Genomic DNA, 16,730 nt, shown 5'->3' with positions numbered 1-16,730 from the left:
TCCAAGCTGTAAAAGATGAAGTAACCCAGGAGGAAATTTCAAGCAGATGCTACAGATGAGTGAGACTGTAACAAATCCAGAGCCACTGAGGACTTCTCCGTTGTCATTAGTCCACACAGTCTAGCATTTTCACAGTCATACGTGCAATACTCTGTCTGAGAGAGCACGTATTTTATTCTTCCTTGTTACTGAGGTAGGTAGGTATATAGATAGGTAGATAGATAGATAGATAGATAGATAGATAGATAGATAGATAGATAGATAGATAGATAGATAAATAGATAGATAGACAGACAGATAAATTAGGTATACGTATAGGTGTAGGTGTAGGCGTAGCTATATGCCTATATAGATATAGATGTAGGAATAGCTATGAATATAGGTATAGGCACAGGTATAGACATAAATATAGGTACAGGTATTTGTGTGAATCTTTGAATCATAGGTATAGGTAGATACTGATTCAAAAAAATGAACTCAAGTGATTCTAGACTTGCTATTTGAAAGGTACATAGCACGTAAATAGCACATGATTGAATTTGAAAGGCTTTGTTTAAAAATTTCAAGATTTACTTTTCATTATTTTCTCTTCCTGGTGTGTGTATAAGAGAAATGTCATACCACAAAACAGCTGCACCTCTTCTGTGTATTCTGCAAAAAGTAGTAAAGTGCACGTGTACATATAGAATATGTATACACAGGTGAATATGATACAGCTCATGGTTATATTTGCACTGTTAGCTATACCTCGTATTGTATGTATGATATCTTGTATCATACCAGAATCTATTCCAGTAAAAAGTGAATAAAAAAACATTAATATTAGTAATAGAAATCAGGTGCTGGACGTCATGGCTGCCTCTTTATAGTGTAAGCTAGTTTTGTGTATCTTAAAAGTCGCTTTTGCTAATATACACCTTGAATATCTATTTGAGGCTGAGCCAAATACCATGCTACATGGCTAGACCAATGAGTTCTCCTGGTTAAAAATACCTCTTCTGCCAATTTTTTTTTCTCCTGAAAATCTTTGATATTATCTCCATAGAAATGTCTATATAGCTGTATTATTTACCTTGTAGAAGAAAATGTCATATTCTACAAGATACATGCAAAGTATAAAGGAGTCTGAGATATTCAGTTCGCACTGTTCTGACATATATTTGTGAAGGTGTAGCTTGCACCTTCCCTTCACAATCTGCCTTCTGATACCATCTTCTGAGTCTAAATACACCTCTGTGGGATAGAGGAGCCTCAGTACTTTGAGGCTATGAATATCCCTAGATGTGTAAAGACTACTGTTACAACTCTGAACTCTTGTTTCAATTTTACATGTATTGATTAAGACATAATGTTTGTATTATGTAGGAGGAAATTAAATACTTTTTTTCTCCCTTTAGCCTTTATATCAGTCGTGCCCATAGGTAGAAACTTAAACAGACCTTAAACAGGTTTCAAATAAGTTGAGAGGAAATAAATAATTTTTAGTATCTGATAACAAATTATATGATAATTCTCTGTTTAAATGGATTCGTAATACAAATTCAAACAATGTTCCTTTGAATAGCAGATGGTTTTCCTGTGATGGATGTCATTAAACTAAATGGCTATTCCTGCAAATATATAGACATTAATTAAGTCTTTATTACAATGTGTCTCCTTAGAAAAACATATTACATGTTCCTGATATATTAAAAAAAACCTTTTTGCTCTCAAGTAGCACTGTGTTAAATGATAATCTTGTTTTTTAAGGATATAACTAAATCTGAAAAATAGTCTGTAGATAATTTCTTCATTAGCCTCTGGAGAAAATTATCCTCTCCTTGGGGATGAGTAATCCATATTCCTCCCTTTATTCTGTAACTAGGCTGTGTTTGCAAATACAATTGCATTAATAGGACTCCCACTTTCTCAGAGCCTTAGTAAAGTTTAAATTTAGCATTTTGGCAGTGGTTTTATGATGAATGTGTATATTGCGACAGTCATTCCAGAACTAATTTTTCTGCATTATCTACATGCACTTATTCAGGAAAAATATGTTCACTGTGGCCTATGAGAGTTTAATGCCTAATGACTGATGTTTCCTTTCCAGTTTAGGTAAATACCTGTGCAAATATGTTAAAATCAATGCTAGTTATTTCTGTGATGTTTCCCTTTGCTAACACAATAATAATTGCATATGCAGATAAGAACTGACATTATATATATGTGTTGTATGTGCAACTGAACGAGTTCTCAGTAATGCAACAAAGCTCTATTTTGCTGGAGTGTTCTGGTTTGTCAGGTTACCCACTGATCACTAAATCTCTGCTTTTTCCCCTTTTAGTTCAGTCTACATTCGGAAGCAAATACACACTACTTCCTTTCATTTTATGATAAAGCACTGAATCTTAAATCCTAAATTTACCTAGATTCTTCTTTAACCATGAATGTAAGAGTCATTATCAGAGATTCAGTATACAAATCTGCAACTTATATTCACTTACCTGCTATCTGAAACACTTCTTATATTGAAATCTCAGTGCACTGCACTATCGAATATCTTCAGCCCAAAACTGTGGTTTTCCCCTTCCCTCACTGTTTTTAACAGAGCAGATCTAACTGAAAACATAGGGAGCCAGGAACCCCTTAATTCTCAGAACACTACTGAAGTTCCTAAATGGAGAACAGGAATTTTCATTGTAGCTATTGTAAAATGTCTGTGCAGGAGGCTATAATGATTTTGAGGAATGCGGTTGAGGAACTAAGTAGAAACTGTTGCTGGCTTTTGCATATTCAGTATTTTCATGAGGAATCCAGAAGATGGTATAGGAGGAGCACTTCAGGCAGTACAAAGAGATAATTAAAAGACTTAAAAGGATGACATTAAAATTCAGAATGATCTTGAGAAATTAGTAAGTGGATCTTAGACTGATAGAGTAAGTCTAAATGAAAATGCAAAGCCATTATTATGTGGAAAATATCACCCAGGTAATATAGCCCTAGACTGAGGAATACTGGAAAACAACTGCAAGATCAGGGAGCTGCCTCATGAGGGAGGTTCAGATAAGACATTAGAAGAAATTTCTTTTCAGAAAGAAGAAAGAGTGGTAATGCACAGGAACAGTCTGCCCACATAGGTGGCGAAGTAACAATTCCTGGAGGCTTTAAAGAGATGTGTAGATGTGACACTGATGGTCTTTTAAAGGTCATCTAGTCTAACTCCCCTGCAATGAACAGGGATACCTAAAGCTACAACAGGGGCTCAGAATCTTCTTCAACCTAATTTTGAGTGTCTCCAGGGTTGGGGCATCAACCACCTCTCTTGGGCAGCCTTTTCCCGTGTCTGACAATCTCTGTCATAAAAACCTTCTATTTTATATCCAATATAAATATCCCCTTTTAGTTTGATTTGTCCTATCACAACAGATCCTGATAAGATCCTGTCCCTCTTCTTTCTTATTGCCCCTCTTTAGTTACTGGAAATACAACAAGTTCTCTTTTTTACCTTCTTTAAATCTTATCAGCAGTTCAGGCAAATTTCCTACCCAGGTTTTTGTTTGTTTATTTGTTTGTTTTTTAACATTTTCTCATTTTTCTCCACCACCTGAGAAATGGAAAACTAAAAGAAACTTCATATGGTTCACTCCTCACCTCCAGCACAACCCCAAGTACTCTGATCATGCCTCTGGCCAATTTATTATGCTCTCTAATCTGTAGCATTCAAAAGCTTTCCTCCTATAAAAGCAATATAATTAAATCTGTCCTGCACATTTTGTTCTTTCACCCACTCAGTATCCAGAGTGAGATCTAGGAGCAGGATGGCCCATATGCTTTTGTGAGAAAATTTTTCCCCCAGAGTGCCTGTTTCTATATCTTTCTGTTAAAAGACAAGTTGTTTGTGTACATGTCACATATAGAGTAGATCTGCCTTAACCCTTTATATATCGAGCTATATGTCTCACAATAAAGCTCCCATCCTGCTGTTGTCACCACTTGGCATTGCAAATTCTCTCCTAATATCCATAGCAACAACTGCCTTGTCAATCCTACAGTTTTGCAAGTTTTGAGGCCTTAAAAGGCTATTAAAGTATTTTTTGTGGATTCCTGAAGAATACAAGCCTAATAAGTTTCTCTTGTTTCTCATGTGGCAAGTACAAAATGTGCATCTGTGAAACATACCTTCCAGAAAATACACCTGTAAAGCTTAGGAGGATGGAGCATTCACTATGAGCATTTGTAGCTTCAGTCTTTTTTAATTCTTTTCCTGTATTTAAGAATTTGTATACTGTTTCCAACCTGAATTTATATATTATTTGCTTCTAGGCTCTGTTTGTTTGTTTTGTTTTTTGTTTTTTAATCTTTCTCCACTTACTGATCCCTTTAGTACATGGAATTTCTTGGTATGAAGATGTTTATGTCATGATAGAGTCATCTCTCAATTGTCCATTTCTAAGATAAACAGCTTGAATCCTCTAAGACTGATTAAATAAATACTGCAGTGTGCACACACACAGACAACTGAAAAGCAGTCTTCCTCAAACATCCAGAAAAACCATGTGAGTACTCAAAAGTGAGCACTTATTAGAAAATGCAGTAATAATAGAATCATTAAAGTCGGAAATGACTATTAAGATCACCTAGTATAACCATCAACCTATCACCACCCTAAACCTAAACCACGCCCACTAAACTATGTTTCTACACAGATGTAACTAGCTGGACTCCAAACACAGAAGATATCCTAATACTTGAAGGGTAGTTCTTCAAGACAGCTGAGAAGACAGATGTGAAATAAGGATGAAACTATCAGATATAGATTTCTGACAGTTACAGAGACTGAACAGTTTCTGTTCAGAAAGTAAATTCAAATAGTGTTGCTTAAAGAATTGATGTGGAAAGGCCAAGTGTTATTTATAGTTGAGTAGTCACCATAAACGGAACAAAGCTGTGCAGAACTGTAGAGACTCCACTAATAAAGGCTTAATGTATTAAAAGGAATATCAGAACTCAAAAATGATTCTGGGATTAGAAGTAATTGTCAAGGAAGGTTTTGAAATTGTCATCAAAGGAGTTATTCCAGCCTTATTGTGAGCCTTCAAGATACTATAGCATGATAGAAAACTACAGGGAATAATTGAAAAACATAAAATCCTGTCAGAAGCCAGAAATCCATGCTCGGCTATTTTAAGCCACATGGAACAAGTTTTCCTCTTTTGTATATAAATAGAATGATGATGATGCAGAATCTAATGAGTGTGAGGAAGTCACATTAAAAGTTAGTGTTCCCAGTGATCTGAAATAACATTTTTTATTTACAAAATCCAGCAAAACAGCAAGAAACCTGGACAGTTAGATTTGATGGTGATTGTTATTCCCTATCCCCCATGTGAACTGGGAATACTGGACTGAATCAGAAAATATATCTGATAGTGTCACAGTAATGCCATATCTGCAACTCTCCTACCACTGGGCGTTGCAGTGTTGTCAGTAGAAAACCAGTGGAAACCTATCAACTAGTGGAGATGAAGGGGGAATTTTAGCTCTGCTATATAACAAGGCTTGACTGAGGCTGAATCAGAAAGGGATACTACTGGGTGGAAACGCTGCCTGGGAATTGTGAACAGAGGAAATGCACCCCTTGCTCAGAAGCTGGCATTCCCAGGGCTGCCACCGGCCTTGTGGTCTTTAAGTAAATCACTACCAGTTCAGTCTGTCTTCATTCTTGTTGATCTTAATACATGTAGCTGGCCAATGTGATTTGTGAGCTATCAGGTACTTTGTACAGAAGGTCCTACATTCAGAAAAGAGCCTCTAAGATCACATTCCCTACCTATAGTATCTCAATACCACAATTTTTTCCTCATAGGATAGCAGATATTAAATAACAGAAGCAAATTTATGGGACTTCATTCCCTGGGGAAGAAGAAACCTGTAAGATATTGTGTAAATCTGAAGAAAGATTTTTTCTCCCAGCATATTTTTCATGTTACAAGCACAGCAGAAGAAGAGAAAGTTAAGACAGAGATGTAATGAGCCATCTGAAGAACACTGGCAATAGAGATTAAATTGATAAGGATATGAAATTCCAGATTCTCAGAAGCTCTTCATTTTTATAGGAAAATATTTACCTGAACATTTCAAGATGTTTTTCTCTTTGTTGTGCCATGTTTTTAAGTTTCCTAGATATGAACAGTCTAGTTTAGCTTAGTGGGAAGGATAGATAGAAGCTGTGTTTCCATTTGTATGATATGTAGGACATTAGGTAATGGTCTTAACTTGCCAAGGGAAGTTCAAGTTGGACACCAGGAAAGACTTTTTCTCAGAAGGATGGTTGAGAACAGCCTGCCCAGGGAGTTTGTTGAATCACTATCGCTGGAGGTGTTCAAGGAACGTGAAGATGGGGCAGTGAGGGACATGGTTTAGTTGTCGTGGTAGGAGTGTGAAACTGAAACTGTGAAAATAATGTTTTTCTTTGGTACTTTTCCACATGTAAGGGCAATGGTGGGCTAATAAATAAGAGCAGGCTTTTCCCCAAACTTGTTTTTCCAGTGTTTATACTTCTTCTGTCCTTCAGAATTTTGATAAAGGTTTATATGACAATTATCTTTGCTTTGAATCAAAGGTTTATTCAGTCTCTTACCATCTCTGATTACAATATTAGTAATATCTGGACCAATCACAACCAATTAAAAAAAAAACAGTAGGAATACAAAAACAGACCATTTATCTGATTACTTAAAATGGGACACATCTACCTGAATGCTTGATTAAGCTTTTAGAGAAACTGAAGCCACCTGTGTATATTCCTCAGCAGTAAGAAGTGAGCAGTAAGTACCGCTGAATACCAGCAGAACAGAAATTACAGAATTCTGGATTTTCCTGCAGCTTGCCCAAGGATGCTACAAACAAGAATTACATGAGATATGAGGGGAAAAAAAGCTTTTCTATACAGTCCACCAGCAAGGAGTCCTAGGTATTAGTTTATTCCCTATTTGATATAGGGAAGACAGAGGGAACTGACTGGAAGTGATCACTGTTGAATGAAATTCACTTTGACATGAGAGGAAACATCCCTCACTACACAGAGTAGGGCTGAGCTCAATGGGATGAGGTTCAATAAGACCAAGTGCCGGGTCCTGCACTTTGGCCACAATAACCCCATGAAATGCTATAGGCTTGGGGCAGAATGGCTTGAAGAATGTAGAGAGGAAAAGGACCTGGGGGTGTTGGTTGATGCTCGGCTCAACATGAGCCGGCAGTGTGCCAAGAAGTGGCCAAGAAGGCCAACAGCATCCTGGCCTGTATTAGCAATAGTGTAGCCAGCAGGAGCAGGGAGGTGATCATCTCCCTGTACTCAGCTCTGGTACGGCCGCACCTTGAGTACTGTGTTCAGTTTTGAGCCCCTCACTACAAGAAGGACATTGAGGCCCTGGAGCGTGTTCAGAGAAGGGCAACAAAACTGGTGAGGGGTCTGGAGCACAAGTCTTATGAGGAGCAGCTGAGGGAGCTGGGATTGTTTAGTGTGGAGAAAAGGAGGCTCAGAGGAGACCTTATTGCACTCTACCACTTCCTGAAGGGGGGTTGTGGTGAGGAGGGGGTGGGCCTCTTCTCCCTGATAAATAACGACAGGACGAGAGGGAATGGCCACAAGTTGTGCCGGGGAAGATTTAGATTAGACCTGAGGAAGCATTTCTTTTCTGAAAGAGTGGTCAGGCACTGGAATGGCCTGCCTAGGGAGGTGGTTGAGGCACTGTCCCTAGCGCTGTTCAAGAAGCGTTTAGATGAGGTGCTAAAGGATTTAATTTAGTAGTTGGGTAGAGATAGTGATAGGAGGATGGTTGGACTAGATGATCTTATAGGTCCTTTCCAACCTTATGAACTTATGAACTTATAAGAGAGTGGTGAGGCACTGGAACAGGATGCCCAGAGAAGATGTGGATGGGCAGCCTGATCTGGTGGATGGCAACCCTGTCCATGGAAGGGGTTTGGAACTGTATGACCTTCAAATTTTCTTATAACTCAAGCCATTTTATGACTATGTTTTTATGACTCTATGATTCTATGATTCTACACTCCCAGAGTATCCCAGTAGTTCACAAAGCCATAGCCTTGGTTCCAAGACTATGAATGAGGCATAGCATTTAAGTAACATATTGGATTTTAATATAAAAATTAGGAAATGTTGGTCATCTTCTTTCATTTTCTCACCTTTTAACATGAAGACTTATCATTTACTGCTTGGCAAATTGTTACTTTTAGTAGAATGATGAAGGCATATCATGAATTCTAGGAAAAATACATTGGGCATCCAAAGAGAGTATGATTCCCAAAATGGAAGTGTTTGCTGAAAATTAGGCTCTTTGGGGAATGATTGGACTCTTTCATAGGCTCAATATGGAGAGGAACAAATGTGCAGAAACAAAGAGAAGTAAAAAAAAAAAAGAAAAAAAGAAAAACAAATATCCCGTCATAAACAAAAAAGAAGTATTAGGAAGGAATAACTTATAGAACTTGCTTAAAATATTTTCTTGCACAAAAAGCAGGTCCTGTCCAACACCATGTGTTATTTTCACAGATTTGAAGTCAGGATGTAAAGATCTCTATCACTATTTATTTTCCCTATAAGGACTGAATTCACCATTAATTCACCACCTTTGTCTACTTATAGTCAATGCTCTTCACATATGCTTTACTTATAAAACTTGTCTGGATATGTCAAAGGTTACCTGAACATTTCTGTTTCCTTTTTTCATGTGTCTGAAATGCATTCATTAGTCTTATACCTCTTCCTGGTTCCTTTTCAAATCTTACATCTAAATCAGATTCATAGCAGAAGAGGGAAGGTAAAGTATTATTAATAATGATATTTTCCCACTGTTATTTCAAAATCTTATTGTTTAGGAAGCATATTCAGACAAAGTAATTAGTGAAACATGGCTCTAGCCATTAGGGCTTTCTACTATTTCAGGAATAAAATATTTCAAAATGTTAGTAAACTACTCCATCTATCTACACTTCTAAAGGTTTCAGGTACTATGATGTTCCAGAAACCTGAAGACAACCTGCACCATGGTAATAGAATTATTTGCTTGAAGCATCTCCCTTATGAGGAAAGGGTCTCTTAAGCCCAGTGAAAAAAGACTGAGGGGTGTCTGATTAATGTTTATAAATATCTAAAGGGAGGTGGGAGGCAAATGGATGAGTCCAGGCTCTTCTCAGTGGTGTGTAGTGATAGGACAAGGAGTAACAGCCTAAAACTTGAACATAGGAAGTTCGATACAGACATCCGTAAGAAATTCTTTAAGATAAGAGTGACAGTGCACTGAAACAGGCTGAACAGAGAGGCTGTGGAGTATCCTTCTATGGAGATATTCAAGACCCATTCAGACACCTATTTGCTTTAGCAGGGGAAATGAACTCAATGATCTCTTGAGGTCCCTTCCAATTCCTAAAATTCTGTGATTCCATGAACAACCTAACCTGAAGACGTTTTAATCTCACCTTCAACTGAAATGAAATAATGTACCTGAAAACAGATGGAATAAACCAGCATAAAATTGCAATACATAAGTGGATACTAAAATTCTATACAAGCAGTACGCAATACTTCACTTGCTCATACGCTTCAGCAATTAAATCCAAAATAAGTGACCCTGTGAACAGTTAATAGTTGACAGGACATTTTCTGTGTTATATGCTCCTGAAAGAGATTATGTTTGGTGAAAAAAAAATGTTTGCACACTTAGGAAACATCAAGAAAAATTATTGTGTGTGCATGTATGTTGGGGTTGAGAAGCAAGGGGAATCTGACAAAATCTAAGCTCCCTGAAACAAATTAGAACATTTTCTGTTGTTGCTATTTTTTGGATAATTAATGGCTCTCAGTCGCCTGCAGTGGTAGTTATAGCAATTATTTCAGCTTAGCACAAGTCTCTAATTTCATGCATCAATAAATGCTAGAACAGGGCACAATCACTATCAAGCATGGTCATTGTTTACAGTATATTCATCTTCATAAACACTTGACTATAAACAGAGTATCTCTCCATTGAGGTTTGCTTAAAATTATCCATCAGTATACCTTAGAAATACTGTAGGGAGAAAAACCAATACATCTTCCAGAAATTTTGAAAAACGAAATGTCAGTGTAAGCCATTCATCTTCCTCTAGTACTAAAGTACCCAGATGAAATAGAAACTCTACTCTGCTACATCTTGTACACACGGAGCAACATTCTTGTCCCAATTGCAGGGGTAAGTATACAAACCAAGGGTGAACATGGGAGATAGGTGAAGGCTGGGAAGTGACTAAGAGAAACAAGAGTAATACAGACACTTAGTGGTAGAGGCAGGAATTAAAATCAGGTGTTCCTTTACAGACCATTAACAAAAACCATAATTTGATCTCCAGCATTGCAGGACATCTGAGAGAAGGAGAACTCTATGGAAACTTGCTTTTTCTTAGTAAGTGAAGATGTTGTGGGGTGTCCTCCCCCACTGCTGTGTTGAAAGACCTAACTCTACAAGTCTTCCCTACAAAGGAGTAATGAGGAAAATCTATGTCAGACTAGGAAAATCTCATATTGATAGTAGTGAGACACCATACAGGTACCTTAGATTCAGAAATGAGGTTTGCTCTGGTTTCCTGGTTAGACTTAGAGCCATCATAACATACTCAAGTAAGTAACCACAGAATCACAGAATTGTAGGAGTTGGAAGGGACCTCTAGAGATCATCTAGTCTAACTCCCTGCCAAAGCACCTCCCTAGACCAGGTTGCACATGTAGGCATCTATGTGGGTCTTGAACATCTCCAGAAGAGACTCCACCACCTCTCTGGGCAGCCTGTGCCAGTGCTCTGTCACCCTTACTGTGAAGAAATAGTACTTTTTACTATGAGTGTGAATCACTCCATGGAACTGTTTCTGCACACTGCACTGGTAGGATTTTAAATTTTTTTATTAATACAACCTAGATTGAAAACAAATTTAAAAGTGTGTTGAGAGATACTGAATATTTCTTTGTATGGGGTGTGAAGCATACCCAGTTTTTTAGAAGGGAACTGCTAACAATACATTTCTGCTAATGGCTACTACAACAGGCCATCAGAAAATAGCTTTGACTCCCACCATTTTCCAGTTTTGTATTGAAGATAGCAGGTTAGCATTCTTTTACATTGTTCTAATGCATTGAAACATGCCCTTAAAAGTACATCTGAAGCACATTTGAAGATAATCTCCCCCTGAGTTCATGAGATTTACACAAACGAACACAGTAGATATTTTGATATGTTCCTACTCATCCTGGTTTTAGCTGAAGTAGAATTAACTTTCTTTATCGTAGTGGATGACATAAAGTTTTGGAAATAGGAGAAAAATAATGCTGATTTGTAGCAGAGTCGTGTTTACAAAGAGCCATGGATTTTTCACACTGCCCTTTTAGTGAGGAGGCTGAGGACACACAAGAAGACGGGGGACAGATACCAAAACTGCCAAAGACATATTCCATACTGTATGACATCACATTCAGGAAAAAAAGATGGGGGAGCTGGCCAGACAGGCCACCGCTGCTTAGGAATTGTTCAGCAGGTATTGAGCAATCACATCATGCATCATTCATTTCATCTATTCTTTATTGTTATTTTCCTTTCCTTTTCTGTCCTGTTAAATGGTCTTTATACCACGAGTTTTATCTTTTTCCTATTACCTCCTCAATCCCACTGAGGGAGTGAATGAACGGCTGTGTGCTGCATAGCTGCCTGCTGGGTTAAACCACAGCACTGTATCATTTGTCTGTATCAGGAATGTTACCAATTACCAGAGGAATCACTAGAGAAGAGGAAGCAGAAAACACTTATGTACTCATGTTTTCCTCCTTCTTCTCCCCAAATGGGGAAAAAAAATTTAGACAACATTTGTCATCATGCATAATGGCAGGTGAATTACATAAGGATTTAATTAAAATCTGAAAGTTAATTAATGAGATCTATTGCACATTAAAGATCCTTACTTCATCTGAAAAAAAAAATAATGTAAAAAAGTAATTAGAGAGTGGTTTCTGGTGTGTTTTATCCTCCTGGGTGGTTTGCTGACATGTCATTTAAGTCATTCAGTGTTAAGCAAATAATCCACTGTTTTTTTACTTACTGTGATTATTATATAATTGTGACAAATTTAGCTGTAACAGGGAGATTCCTCTATTTCACAGACTTCCTCCCAACCTATGAATGGGTATTCATCTGTTGTTTTGTCAAGTTCCTTATGTCCCTTAATGAAGTCATTTGTGATAATAATAACTGCCAAAAACAGTTGCCTTCACCTAGCAATGTGGTCTGATAACAGATCATGCAGCTAGATAAATCTACCTTCTCATTGCACTTCTGGTAGTTCTGTGTTATGTGGTCATGTGCAAAGTTGGCGCACATCTATTCCCAAAATATCATCAATTGGAACTCTAAATTTTTTGTGACAAGATTCTGTCTGATGATTGGAACGTCCACTGAGAGCCATGACAATTGCTTATAGAGACAGCTCTGTGCACATGGCAAGTATTCACTGAGCAATGCCTCTTGTCATTTTCTGATGATCAAGTCCTTGGAAGATTTCCAACCTCATCACTGATTGTGAATTTTACTGCTCACAAATGCATGGTGAGTTGTCATTTCTCTCTTTGGTTGCATTAATTCACCCTAGATTTCTTCAGGGGAGCCTTTGAGAAAGCAGTTTGTGTTTGCCTTCACAATTTGGAATATCAAATGTGTGAATGGGGACCCACAATTTTCAGATTCATTAGTTTTTGCCTGACTGTTATTTGCACTGCCTTTATTCAGAAAAAAAACCTCTGAAAGAATGTAATTTTATTCAGTTCAAGTTTGACACTTCATGCCTTGCTGTCACCATATAAGAGCACTGTTCCTCCTCCCCGTTAATGAACCCGTTCCTAAGCCTGTATTTCACAAACACATTTTCCTACATCTCTGACCTCCACCTCCCTACTCCATCCAGAATTATACCTTCCCTCTTAGTAACCTTGGTCCCTCCTTCACCTTCACCCTTTTCATGCTGTTATCTTCCTAAATCTGTACAGTACTTCCAGATGTGCCAGCTTGTTTCCATCCAGCAGTACTCCAAGTCGGGAGCTGTTGACTGCAGGACTCCGAATTTGCAGATTTCCCATTTATCTTCAGTAGTTGAAACTGGGGCTTCTAGTATGAATGAGGTAGCAGTTATTGTGAGTCTGTTTTTTCTTAATCTAATCTTTTCTTAATTTAAGTTTCAGAAAAAATGTTTTTTATTTTATTTATTTTTTTATTGTCTCTCATGCAGGAGTTTGTAGTTCAAAATGATAGTTCTGTTCTCTGTAGACCAGTTTTTCCTTATATATATATAAGGATATATATAATATAGAATATATATATATATAATTATATTTATATATTTAGTTTAGTTTAGTTTAGTTTACTCACCCTGTATAAACTTTCCACTGTCAGTACAATCCTCAGAAGAGAAAAAGTAAGCCCGCTATACACTAGAGAACTTCTTTGGTTGTTTTTCAATAATTTTTTAGATGCTTCCCCATGCAGCCTGAGTGCTACCCAGAAATCCACAATCCATAATTTAAAAACTTCTGCTGTGTGCTGTACATCTACTGATACGAATATTTTTATGAATATGTTAAAAAGTTGAACAATCAGTGCCAATAGTGTTCATCTGTCCTTCAAATACCATGACTCAGATCATGGGAACATAATAGAACTAACTTTTATATTATACCAAAATTTGATATTATTTCCTTTGCAATTACAGACTTTCATTATAACTTTTTTCTTGCCATGTATTTCACCTTCGCCATTCTTGTTCTCAGATTTCAGCTGTAATCACTGAAACTAAAAGAAATTGGATCAGGTTTATGCTGCTCTCCAAGCTCCTGCACTGCCCATTCTGTCAAATATGTCCTGTTATTCAGAATTGAATTTCTATTTTTATAGAGGGAATTCTGACTCTACCTACTATTTTTTTTTCTGTTAAAAAAAGTGGGAGTGTGATTTATTTCAGGAAAGATCAAATAAGACACACCATAAGGACAGTAGCAGTAGTATTTTCTGACTAGGTAAACATGTGCAAGTCTTACTGCAGTTGATGGTTTCACTCCTGTCATCCTTCACTCTCTGCATCTTTCTTCTCTGGATACAACTGGTGATATTTATGTTTTAAAATCTGGGCCCATACTGGGAATAATTGCAAAAAAAGGAACTCTGGTGTTAATGAAACTCTGTATGCTAGAATTTCTTAATGATCTATCCTAACGGCACCATGACTTTTCTTCATAAACTCATGAAGCAGAAACATTATTGACATGTAATGAATGTTCCAAGCCTACATCTTATCCCCATACAGTTAAAATGTAGTCAGGGCAAGCACTAAATCTCAAGAAATTAGGTTTTTCCAGTTCTCACAGTGTGATACAGACTCCTTAAACTCAGAAACTTTGTTGTTGACAGTTGGATATGTTTGTAACATCACCATTTTAAACAGTTATAATTCTGCAATACAACAAGATGCCATTAAAGGTCACACATGGTAGAAAGGTGCTAAAGGAAACTGAAGGCAGAAAGAGTATTGAGGGCAGTAATGGAAGTCACCACAGGTTGCAAAACTATTTTAGATGATTATGATCAAAATTCTGGCTCTGTCACTGCAACTTTTCCCAAGAAATTACTCTTGGCCTCTCAGACATCAGAAATGGGGGATGTGGTTTCATGGTCATAGTGGTGATGAGTTGATGGTTGGACTAGATGATATTTGTGGTATTTTCCAGCCTTCACAGTTCTATGATTATATGAAATGGGGTGAGTGGACCTTTGATATCATCCAGTGCAGTTCTTTTAAAGCTATATTTTCTTTTACTTGCTATCTGTGTGCAGCTTTGTCTGCAGTAGCCTTTCTTCCCTGTAGACGCTGGGATACTGGAGGGTGATAGAAAGTTCTCAGGAGCTGGAGGACCAGGTCCCTGAGACAAACACAGAGGTTTTTTGTTCACACATGTTTAAATCACTTTGATGAACTGAAAAGATGGACAAGTAATTACTGAATTATTGAATTGTCTGGTGACAGAGAAATTCTACATCAGACTGTGTGAGGTACATCGCTGGCCATGGCAGAACAACATCATGGGACCACTAGCAGGGATATCATGGCTAAGAGTTTTCCTTCCTTTAGATCATAAAAACTTTAAACCGGAAGAGGGTAGATTTAGGCTAGATATTAAGAATAAATTCTTTTCTGTGAGAGTGGCAAAACACTGGAACAGGATGCCTAGAGAAGGTGGCACAAAACAAGAATTAGTCATAATCTTCTCATCTTTACCTACCAAATAGACACACAGCTCTTCCCAAGTGCAATGGTCTGTAAACTGTGCCAATTAGACTTCTGTTCTGCTCCAACTCTGGGACAGAACAGAGAAAGAGTTGTGCTGCTTTACAAGTGGGACTTACTAAATTACGCATGCCGAAACTCTACAAAAGCCATATCAAACAAAGTCAGGGAGGGGAAAGAGCAAGAGCTAATTATCAGGCAGCACTAGTAAATCAAACGAAGCAGCCAAATATATTTTAAAGTCAGATAATTACGCTGTGTTATAGTAATGAGGGATTCCTGCCTTCATATTCAAGACATTTTAACCTGAGTTTAGAGAGAAAAGGCAGTGTCATATGTACATTACCTTTATTCTTCATCTTCTAGTTAGGATGAAAAAAAAATCATAGAAAAATTATTCTTTATAGAAGAAAGACAAACAGACGTGAAGGGCAACTTGCCATCTGAATGTCTGACAATTTTTACAAGTGTGCTGTTCTGGAAAATATGTTGGGGAAATTAGATAAATTGTTTTATTATATGAGGTTCACTGATCTGAGATAACATTTATGACACAGGATTTGTATCACAGCAAATCTGCTTCAAATTCTCTTAAGCCTTTTAAAATATTCCTCCCCAAAAAAACATCAGATCTGCAAAAACCTGTGGATAAACATAGAAATTTTCATTAAATTCATATAAACTCTTATGACTACACTCTCTCACTATAGATCATGAAACCTCATGGGAAAAGTGAGGAGAAAAAGGGATAGAGGTCAGAATTGGTCTTTTTTTCTTGTATATCATAGAATCATAGAATGACTTGGTTTGAAGGGGACCTCAAGATCTAATTCCAACTCACCACCATGGGCAGGGTTGCCAAGCATTAAATCAGCATCTAGATCAGGCTGCCCAGTTTATTTCTGTTCTCTTTTCTAGAAGAGTATACTACTAAGTCCAGGAAAGATCTGTTCACTCAGTATGCTTTAGGTTTATAACCAAGATATCTTAAGATATTTACACAGAAACATTTATCATTGCATTTTCTTACAAATGTCTTTTCTTTTTTTCCTTCTGAGTTTGTGTATTTTCTTAGATAACAAGCCCTGTCTCCCCACACCTATCCATCTTACATTCCAGGATAGAAATATCAAATGTGAATACTGAAATGTATGTATTGTAACACAAATCCATTGAAAATACAGTTTTAAGGGAAGAACTCAGAGCTCAAGTATGCATTGCTTTCAACAGTCTTTTACAAAGAAATTTTAGCAAGAAAATTTAGCAAATGGCTTTGCAATGAAAAAAATAAGTATTATCAGGAGGCATACAAATGACTAGATATTGGTTAGAAATCCTCTAGAGTTCTGTTAGCAGTTAGTATCAAATTATGTTTATTT

This window comes from Cyrtonyx montezumae, unplaced genomic scaffold, assembly GCF_038088225.1.
Source record: "Cyrtonyx montezumae isolate F1298 unplaced genomic scaffold, pur_monq_1.0 scaffold_8, whole genome shotgun sequence".
In the NCBI taxonomy this organism is placed as follows: Eukaryota; Metazoa; Chordata; class Aves; order Galliformes; family Odontophoridae; genus Cyrtonyx; species Cyrtonyx montezumae.
This window is presented reverse-complemented; position numbering follows the sequence as displayed.